This window comes from Brachycentrus maculatus, unplaced genomic scaffold (genome assembly GCF_059751285.1).
Source record: "Brachycentrus maculatus isolate JH-2025_06_01 unplaced genomic scaffold, ASM5975128v1 h1tg000199l, whole genome shotgun sequence".
Classification (NCBI taxonomy): domain Eukaryota; kingdom Metazoa; phylum Arthropoda; class Insecta; order Trichoptera; family Brachycentridae; genus Brachycentrus; species Brachycentrus maculatus.
Genome location: NW_028280950.1, coordinates 1,863,773 through 1,876,044, shown reverse-complemented (window position 1 = coordinate 1,876,044; position 12,272 = coordinate 1,863,773). Strand labels below are relative to the sequence as shown.

Genomic DNA, 12,272 nt, shown 5'->3' with positions numbered 1-12,272 from the left:
GCACCATTGGGGTGCGGGTAAGGGTTTGATTTGATTGATTTTATTTTTTACGTTTATATCCGGATGTTTGTTCGTTATATCCAAACTTAGTTAAATAGAGGTCCGTTTTATCGTGGTTTACTGTACCAACGTATTATTTAGTGTAATATAGGGTAAGAAATTGTGTATGCGTATATGCGATAAATAATACGTACGACATATGTGTAAATTAATTTATTTATGTATGGTTTACTTAGGGCTTGCTGGCAAATTAGAAAGCCCAGCCCGTGATACGAAAAAGCCTGAAAGGAATGATCGACAGCCATTTGTCGCTCCCGGTGGCAGTTACGACAAAATGATTAAGCGCTTTCTTATATTTGTATGAAGCCCTCGGAAAAGCGTAATTTAGTACAAACTACTTTCTATTGCAAAACCTCCTTTTAGGAATAACCATACATTTGTCACACCTCCTCGGCTCTATTCACTTAGCACAATAACGGGCGAGTGGTTGACATCCACCGCAATATATTTATTTCTGAACGTATTAAATTTGACAAATAGTACAAACCGGCACGCTTTTCAGGAAAATTCTACATTTTATTAGATTGAACACAATTTCTACGTTTTGCGCGGCGTAAACCATGCATCAAACAAATATTAATAATAATCCCGATAAATTTATTAAATAATTAATATTTTATGCGTACATTAATGAACATACATGTCCAAATACCTAACGATGATAACTACGAATATTGATTTAGTATATTAAATGTTAAAATCAAACACTGATTTTCAGTGTCTACTAAATTGTATTTTATTGTTAAAAACATATAAAAATAAAATTTGTAACAATTGTTTCGCCTTGTTATGGCATTTTCCAACTTATGTAAAAAAAAAACAACCATAGAATCCCATGGACTAAAATATGAAGCATCATAGGATTTATGATATATGTATGAGTTCCAAAAATTTAAGAAGTGTGGTTTTCAATCATAGGTGAACGTTACACATGCATAAAGTAATCACTTAAACCACCCTTGACATATTATACATGGGTAAAATGGTGAACATTACACATTCATAAAGTGATCACATAAACCAGCCTATGATAGATTATTTTCCAATATAACTTTTACCATCCAAAGATAGGATGTTATAAATGTCGAAGTCCTCACCAAAACGTTACATTTCCATTATAAATGATTTTAAGTAGAATCAGGAATTCTAGCTTATAAAATTGTTACGTTTTGGTGCGATTTTATGATTTCATATTGGTTAGACACAGGATTGGTCACGTTTTGTCGCTACTTTAATTAATATTTTGATAGAATACAGTAAACAGAACAGATTTGCATTTAAACGATTTTTTGTGTAATACTATTGTATATATAATACTATGTGTGTAGTATTGTTGGCATGTTTATTATATACGGTGTGGTTGGTAGTACACGAATCTCGGGTTGAATAGGAGCAAGCTCAAGAACCCGGGAATATCGTGGAGCAGGTACATACCTACACGACACGACTCGGCGATGTGGAGTGTGCCACCCACCGAACCGTGACGTGAAGACGTACACACGACCCATCTGTAGTACTATAAGACGTCATGTAAGTACTCTACGGCCTGTTTATTTTTTTTAAAATAACTATCACGCCGCTTCTCCGAAGGGATAGGCAGAGAGAATAGAACGCCAACATAATAAAAAATAAGGGAATGTAATTAATTATGAGTATTTTAACGTTTTTAATGTTTTCGAATTTAATAAACCATGATGATGACAAGGTACTTGTCGAAACCGGTAGATTAAAGTGTACTTATAATATAAAAAAAGTGGTATAGTAAAAAAGTGGTTTAAACTAAGTTTTTTTTTAATTTCATAAAGTTTATAAAATGTGCCACAAAGTACATATCTGCGAAAAACATTCAAGAAATCAAAAAAAATGTGTTTGATTTATCAAATAATACATTAAAAAAATGCTGTTAAAGATAATTTGGCAGTGAAATTAAATGTAACATCCATTGCGTGAACACAGTTGCAATCCAGAGTTCAGGAAGCGTGTCTTAAGAAGGATTGTAACGCCCGATGGTATTTCCGCACTCCATTGCAATATCCAAGTTTTGAAATGCATTCTCGGTTCGAACGTATACGGAAAAGGCGATAGAAAAATCCAAGGGATTCAACCACCACACTTTACAGTACAAACTCCCTCCAATACCCTCGATTGAATGGAACCCGTAATAAAATAATACAGCAGGGTGAGTGTTCAGAGATGAAAAGATGTTTCTTTTCCTTTAGAAAATGCTATTTCGCTGTCGGCAGCTTTATTTAGACCACGCAATAAAGCTTTTCTCCGCTAGGGCTAACTCTATGTGCTGTAACAAAAACTGTTTTTTTTTTTAACAGTCGTTATGACACACTTGGTACATTTATTGAATGTACGAAAAAAAACAATCAAGGTTTATTTTAAATTATTATTATTAATCTTCAAGTTATAAATTGTAGTTATGTATTATTACTTATATTATATATATATATATATATAATATATATATATATATATATATATATATATATATATATATATATATATATATATATATATATATATATATATATATATATATATATATATATAACTGGTGTTAACTGTACTTTTATTACATTTTTACAAAAAAATTAATTTTTTCTCATACAAATCGTCAGATTGATCCGGATTAATCCATTCGGACTTACTTCATAGTAAAAACATTCAAGCTTGACCATTAAACGGTTTGAATTTGCTAAAAAATACTATTTCTACATGCCTATTAAAACATAGCAAAGTGTATTTTTGTTACCAACAAATTCCACATGACGGTTATATTAAAATATTTTAAAGTACACTATAATGGAGTTATTTTATTTATTGTTTCGGCATTAACTTTGTGGTAAGACATGTTACAATAATTAATGAAAACACTTTGTTTTTTACCACTTGAGTTTTTATTAAAGACTACATGTTTCAGAAGTTAAACTTCCATCATTCAGGTCTGTATAATAACTAAAATATAAAATATACAATTTTTCTATAAATAAGGAGAGGGGAAAGTAAGGGGAAGGGGTTAGTCAAGGAACGGAGTTTGAAAACAAAGGAAAAATTGAAAGCAATGGCGAAGAATTTTGAAACAATATATTATTTAATAAATTATTATTAGAATTCAGGTTTTTTTGTATTTCTAAATTTTCAAGATAATTCATAATTTGGCCTTTATATGGAACAAGGTGTAATAATTTTAATTTATGAGAGTGAAATGAGTGATTAGTATCTATTATATGATTTGCAAATTCCGAAAAATAATTACTAACAAGACCGCTATGATGTTCTTTAATTCTAATCTTCAAATTTCTCGCAGTTTGGCCAATATATTTTCTATCACAATCTCCACACGAAATTTCATAAACACCAAACATGTAGTCTTTAATAAAAACTCAAGTGGTAAAAAACAAAGTGTTTTCATTAATTATTATAATGGAGTTACATGGACTTAGCCGACGGAATATAAATACATAAAACACAATTATTGAAAGCGTAACGGAATGTCGGACCTAGCGTGGGAAGATCGCCTTAACAGGAGGGGTATGCCATTCCTAACGGGCAGTGATTAAGTGAACTCTTCTGAATAAATAACCCCAATATTTTCCACCCTTAAACCGAGCCAGCGCAGAAAGTTTTATTTGTATTGGAAGCTGTGTTTTTCTGTGTTTTGTTTCCATACAAAGTAGGCTTAACACTTAACAATATATATTTAAAGTTACTTATTGTGTGATACTTGTACGAGTATATTACACGACTACAGTTTATTGCTGTACCAATCAGAGCATACCAGAAAAATTGAGCATTTAAATTATTATATATGATTTTTTTTTATATTTACACGCTATGGAATAGAAATTCATAGAGTGAGCTCAAAGAATTTCGCTGAAAGCCCTGTAAATGCTTAGACTTCATCTTTGTTAAGATTTAGTAAATAAAAATATTTAATTAAAATCTGCCATAAAAAGTACTGCACTACTTAAGTCAGACATAAATTATATTGTATGGTTACGATTTCATAAAAGTTAGAGGTACATATTCATATGTTAAACTGAGTTTTTTTTGTTAAATATATTACGTGTAAAAAAAAAAACATTAAAATTAAAAATAACAGCCTACAATTCGACATCGTGCGCTTTTAATTTATGTTTCGAATTTATGTTACGTAAAAAAAGGAATAACGATGTATTTTGGTCATATTTAGACTACTGTCAAAAAAACCTTTGAATGATCTATGTTAAAGCATTATATGTTTGGTGGTGATAATAGAATCTATTATTTTTTTTTTAAAATGAATTTGCATGTTTTTAATGAGAATTTAAAATTGCTTATGGTAATAAGGTGCGAACACCGTTAAGCCCACGATTAAGATAAAGTCATGATTTTCGTTTTCCGGGGAGAATTTTGCAAATGATACTTAATTGAAAGTTTCTTTATCTTCCATCCGAAGGGTTCGAATAAAGCGGCGAAGCTTAATTACCACTACCAGACAGAGCTTTATATTAATTTCGAATCGATTATGAAAATCCCATTGAAATTAGAGTTTAGGTTCAAAGTTTTCCAAATTGTTTGTGTATTCAAAATTCGGATTAATGAATTAACCCCAACAAAGTGGGTCGTACTGTCTGACATTGGCGAAAGATAATGTTTTCTTAGAGAGTTCCTTGTGTAAGCATTCCCCTTTTACAGTCTAATAAGCCTGGAAATTTTCAGACAATTTAATCAAGAAAACAAATCATGTTTATTTAAGCAACAATTTATTCTCACGACGCACCAGCGAATATGTATATAAATATACCAAAATTACTCCGTAAAACCATGGGGCTGGTTTAAAAATTAATGGAAAAAATCCTATTTCATATAATATGTATTTATTTTAAAAGGCCAGCACGTTCGGCTACCATACTGGATTTTCCGGGTTCGATTCCCAGTAGGGGAGTCAAATAAATATAAGTGATTTTTTCACTGTTTTATTGAATAAATATATTGCAATATTTATTCAATACTACCCTGGACTGATACTTGAAGCGGATGGCTGATCACCTTTCCTTCATGTGTTAACGATCAAGATATTACTGCGTTTATATGATGCAGTGCCCTGTGCACCATCGGGTGTGGATGAGGCTTTGAAGATGAAGATGTCTTTATCATGCTTACATTTTAAGATAAAAAAATCTTTAAATTAAAATCAAAAAAGGAATTTAAGGATCAATAAATAAAATAACGTAAATTCATTCAAAAAAAGACATACAATGTGTAATATTTATCTCAGAGATAGAGAAAAAATACAGCATTATAAAAAAAAAACTACGCCACAATAACATTTATTAAAAGACATTGGTGAAATATGCCACCTGCCATTGGTAACATCGATATACCTTTTTTTGGAAAGGTAAGTGAAGAGCGCACATAAACGGGTGAATAGAATTCGGGGTTGTATTATCGGAACGGAAGGGTTGCAAGGGATAACCTATTTAGAAATAAAAATCAGGTCACCGGGAAATCGCTAGTAAAGCCTTTCGCGCTTAACGGCCGGTAAAATTCATTCTCCCACAAATACAAACACGTGTTTTTATGTCGGCAATAATCTTAGTTGCGTCGTTAATTCGATTAATGGGAGTCGGGACTTACAGAGGACTCGAGATAAACAACGAAATATGTTTACACCTTTTTGTACAATAAATCATAGATACTATGCTAAACCTATTTTTAACAGAGAAATTCATCATCATAATACACGAGGACATAATAAAAATACATGTAGAACCGATAAACACAACTGAATTTGGAGTAAGGTCCTTGCTATATCAACCAGCTGCCTTACATATCAAAGTCATACAGGAGAAAGTGAAAAAGTGCATTTATTACAAAAACGTGATTATTGACTCTTTGATATCTTACTAGCTCAATATTGTAAAAATCCCAAAGCGATTTTAAACTTGGAAGTACAATATATTCACTTGTTAAAAATGACTAACAGCATTGATGTTTATTTTCTTGCCAAGCAAAAGTGACTTAAATGGCCCCTTGAACATTTTTCGTTTTGTTAGTTGGTCACATTCTCCTTTACGACTACGATATATATAAAAAAAAAACAGTCAGGGGTCCAAAATGAATGAATTGAAAAAATACTTTATGGAAAGATATTTGTATAAGTGATAAGTTATATTTTCTCATTTGTTTTCTTTAAACATGCTTGTTACCTCATGTTTTATTATGCCTATTTACTGTACCTTTTATTGTTTTATATTTTACATTTTGCCCTGTGTTTTCTTTTTTGTTGCATTCTTATTTGTGTTTCAGTATTGTTAACTTTAATGCCATTTCCCAAAGTGAGCAATAGAAATTACTCAACGAGACTATTAAATATGTGACTTATATATTTTATATGCTTTTAAGAAAACAGAAATAAAACAAAATAAAAAATTTAAATAGTAAATAATACTGTCTTCATCTTAAATGTATACGTCATTTAATTACGGGTGATTTTTCAGTCCTTTGCGATAAATCGGTCTACCAAAGTTTGAATTTTAAGATAAGTAAATATAATTTTAAAAAGATAAGATGTTAAAAAATTAAAAACTTAAAGTGAAGTTTAACATTTCGTAGATGAAAGTAGCGTTTATAATCAATTAAGAAGGGTCTGCTGTTAAAGAAGTAATCCATTAGCGACAGTTTAATTATGAGGAAAGACATTTTCATTAGTATCTAAAAACGTCACAGAATGAAAATTTATGTAAAACAAAGAATGAAAAGTCTATTTTAACTGCCTTAATTTTTTTCATTTGATTAAATTTTGATAAAACAGTGAGTATTTAACTTTAAAACTAATTACTTAATATTAACTTATTTTTAAGACAAAAAATCTTTCTAAATACAATATTTTAGTCTGAAATTAATTAATAAAATATTATCATTTTAATTTCGTACAAAATCGTGTAATTTTTATGCAAGTTGTGTGAGTTTTACTTATGTTAGGAGTTGCAGGTAATTTTGACGCCTGTTTAGAAAATAGAATAGAAATCAAATATTATTTCGAGAAATAAAAAGACTTTGTGTTTTGATCCACTCACATTTTTATTAACCAACTAGTTTCGGCAACAACTTGTTGCCCTCTTCAGGGTTTAATTTATGACAGGTTTTTGCCGAAACTAGTTGGTTAATAAAAATGTGAGTGGATCAAAACACAAAGTCTTTTTATTTCTCGAAATAATATATCAATATGATCTACAAAGTTAATGCTTTCAATATTCAAAACAGAAATAAATATGTTTACAATTCCATTCGTTAAAAATTATCCTCAGAGTGTACTAACACGACAAACTTTATTATAGGATGCATTTTTCCCATTCGATTTTATTTCTATAAGAGCATTTATTTATTTACAAGTACACCATAAGGATGTTTTTCTTGTTTAAAAATACCCTAAATATCCATTACAATCCATGGTAAAATAATGAGGGCAATTGTAATCTGGGATAATAATAAAATAAATGTTTTATTAAACTAAATTAATACTAAAAATAAAATATAACGAAATTGATATTAAATTTCATTAAATGCGTATACAAATGTATTTTTCGAAGTCAAATAAATATTTAAGAAGTGAATATTTTTTATTATAATATTCATGACAAACAAATATTAATATAAGCATTTTAACAAACAACAAATGAATGTCAATTCAGAGTAAAATCTATTTAAGTATCAAGTCTTATTACTCGTATTATAATCCAGTTCATTGAATTATAAAATTGTTTTGACGAAATAACGCGTGGCTTTATTTGACTTCTCAAAAACATAAATGTATAGTATCGAACAGATTAATTCAAGCAAAACTTTTTTTCGTATTTTTAACACCCTCTAAAAAATGTTTTGGGGGTGTTCCTCGTATTATGGACAAGGGCTGCTTCTTTCAGTGACTGAGATGATGAATAGCGAGAAGTATCAGCCTATTCTACTGGAAAAGATACTACCAGAGATACAAAAACGAAGGTCAAATGCTAATGGAATATTTCAGCAGAATTTAGCCCCCTGCCACAAATCCAAAAAAATTATTAATTTTTTCACACAAAAACAATGAACTGTGTTGGACTGGTCAAGAATTTTGCCAGACATAAACCTTATTGAAAAGTTATCGGCAATCTGTAAGAATCGGCTGTCCAAAATTGATTGCACTACGGGGGAAAGGCTCTTTTTGTCCATAATTCAGGTATGGTTTCGAGACGAAAAAATGGCATCCACGTGCCAAAACATTATAGTATAATATATGCCAAGAAGAGTCTTTCTTTGAACATAAATCTTTGATGGAGCCCAAATGAGATCATATTAAATATTTTTTGTGAAAAACTAATAAATAAAAAAAATTACAAAGCTTTTTACGAATATACAACAAAAAATATTTGTTTCAATTAATCTGTTCGATACTGTATTTACAATGTGAGTCCGTACTAAAACCATCTTTAAATAAAAGTTTGTATCTTAATTTCGTTCCTTTTTATTTGTATTGATTTATGTTTTATAGTTTATATTCATAAGATAAATTCCCCTTTTAGAAAACAAAGCCATTAACGAAAAACTTACACCTGATTTGTATGTTTTTCATTTCCCACATTCTCTTATTGAAAAACTTTATTTGAGTTCAATTCCGGGTTCCATTGTACTATTCTAGGGGGACTTTATTCCAATTTCCTTGGAAAAAGGGAGACTTTTATACAAACGACAGTTTGAAATAATGACCGCACACTTCAAAGTTGAATTTGTTTGCCAGTAAAATAAATATTATATGCAAGTTTTCCTTTATTTTACGACATTTGGGTTAAAGTGGGGCTATGAAGTGAATGATGTAGGCAATTTTGGGGCTAATGGTCCAAATATAATATTATTTTTCTACTAACCTTATACACACCGAATGGTAGATGGGGCATTCATGGTATCGACGCTGTGTTATATTGAAATTGGTTATATAAAATAAATTTGAGAGTAAAAATCACTTTTTTTTATCCCAAATTTTTATCTGGAAATTGAACCCGGGATCTTCAGCGCGTTAGCCAAATGTGCTTACCGCTACATTACAGAAGCGGATATGTTCCACATGTCATTGTTGATTATTATTTCACACTCCCATATACAGGTCTAACCTGCCGATGGGCTGCCTGTAGGAAGAGCTACCGCTATGCTGAACAATATTACGCCGGATATTGATCTGTTCCATGTGTCTGATGGGGCATTCCGAAGCGAGATTCTCCTACATCTTTAACAAGAGTGTTCTTGCTTATTTTCTAATTTTTGTTTTGATTTATACGCTTTAAATTTTAGTTTGTTTTGTTTATGTAATTTTAATTGAATAAATTCAATTTAATTTAATTCAATTTGATAAAAATAGATGGAACACGTTTTTAAAAACGCAAAAATTACCGTATATTTTCAACTAAACACCACAGAAATATTATAACTACTTTTCGACATCTCAACATAGATGAGGAAGAATATAGAAGTCAGGGTAATGACCTGTCATAGCCTGGTTAAGTGATCACTTTACGCATGACTTCCATATTCTTATTCATCTATTATGTACATATGTCAAAATGTAAAACAAAAGCGGAGAAACCAAGATTTGTGAACAAGAATTTGGAAAAACCAAAAATGTTGTTATTACTACTTACCCAAATAATATTTTCGTCCAAAATTTTAAAAGTCCACAGCGAAGGTGAATGATATTTTAACCGTATTTGCGAGGCAAGTTGTGAAACTTTATGAAGTAATAAGGCGAGGTGGGAATTGCCGAAAAGCAGCCAGAACCGATTGTCGATATAGTGAGGGGACCGTCTGAAATAATGGAACAATTTGTGAAGAATACTCCGCATGCTGTTGTTAATGTGAATACTAACAAAGGGTTGGAAACTTTCACGTACACGGAGGCAATCAACCCTATTACCGCAACGGCTTATTAAAGTTAAACTAGGTTAACAGAAATGAAAGTGGGAACATCATTATGTTTTCATACTACAGGCGATTTAGATATTATATTCAGGCATGCATGTGTATAAAATATTTTTCCCAACACAGATTCAAATAAAAACATAATAATAGCATATATATATATATATATATATATATATATATATATATATATATATATATATATATATATATATATATATATATATATATATATATATATATATATATATATATATATATATATATATATATATATATATATATATATATATATATATATATATATATATATATATATATATATATATATATATATATATATATATATATATATATATATATATATATATATATATATATATATATATATATATATATATATATATATATATATATATATATATATATATATATATATATATATATATATATATATATATATATATATATATATATATATATATATATATATATATATATATATATATATATATATATATATATATATATATATATATATATATATATATATATATATATATATATATATATATATATATATATATATATATATATATATATATATATATATATATATATATATATATATATATATATATATATATATATATATATATAAACATATATATATATACATATATATATATATATATATATATATATATATATATATATATATATATATATATATATATATATATATATATATATATATATATATATATATATATATATATATATATATATATATATATATATATATATATATATATATATATATATATATATATATATATATATATATATATATATATATATATATATATATATATATAAACATATATATATATATATATATATATATACATATATATATATATATATATATATATATATATATATATATATATATATATATATAATATATATATATATATATATATATATATATATATATATATATATATATATATATATATATATATATATATATTTATATATATATATAAATATATACATATAATATTTTCAAAATTATTAATATTTAAAGCATTTACTTTGTGGTTAGTCATTTTTAATTATTTATTTTTTTACAAAAATGTTGATAATATTAGTATATAACCACTCACCGAGATTTTTATGTCTATCGGTTTCGAGACGTACCCGTCTCTTCGTCAGGACAATCACTACCACAGCATGCAAACAATACCACCCTTCACCACCATAGCACCATTCACACACTTAAAACTACACAAAATGTTTAACACATGCGATTTTTGGTCGACCCGAAGACCAACATGCACTAAATTTTTTTCAGCACAAACATGCGTTACGAGCCGAGATTAAACATGCAGTGCATGTTTAATCATGCACTACATGTTAAATGCAGTGTTTAAGCATATTTTAAATAATTTATATTTGAAGCACTAACTTGATTTTCCATTTTATAATTAAAACGTTGCCTTGTTTTTAAAATCACTTCAATTATTTTATTTTAACTTTATTATAATGTCTACCGTATTAATCAGACTTGATTAAGAAGCGGTAAGCTTCGAAACCGGTACACATTATGATTAAGTTATAATTAAATATTTAAAGTTATTTTAAAACAAAGTTGCTTTTTAATTATAAAAACAAATTGAATAAGTTAGAAAAAACAGATCTATAAACCTTGTACATAATAAGCATGGTAAATAATAAATGCAATTCCCATCTTTAAAAAAAGGCTATTTTGACGACGTATTATCGATTCAGACTAAAAAGACAAAGCGTATCTAGCGAAATTTCAGATAATCTCAAATCGACTTGTATTCGAATTTGCTGTCTGAATTTATTTTTCGGGTAAAAGCGAGCATTTTAAATTGCTAACATTTTTAGGTACAAAATGAAAATGACAAATGAAAATATTTTACATTTGCCATTATTTCCCTGATTTTTAATGTGATGGAGAAAATTTCGTTTTATATTTTAAAATGTAAATATTTTAGGACAACAGTAAATAATAAATTAGTATTTTCTTTTATTTCCGCTACTATTATAATTGGAATAAATATAAGAGTGAACAATCTGACTAACTAACTAACCATCACGCCACATCACCGCAATAAATACCTCCATCAATGATCGCCCCATAGTTTTACCGAAGCATTGTCCGTTAAAAAAGTTCAGATAATATAAATTGGTAACTAACTAACTTACCATCACGCCACATCACCGCAGGGTAAGTAGAG

The 12,272-nt window shown here is 28.2% G+C and overlaps 1 protein-coding gene across 1 annotated transcript in view; it reads right to left on the bottom strand.

The window, feature by feature from the left end:
- Syn2 (Syntrophin-like 2) overlaps window positions 1-12,272 on the bottom strand; it is a 137,325-nt gene that overhangs the window by 50,643 nt on the left and 74,410 nt on the right. The gene's annotated exons all lie outside the window — the stretch shown is intronic.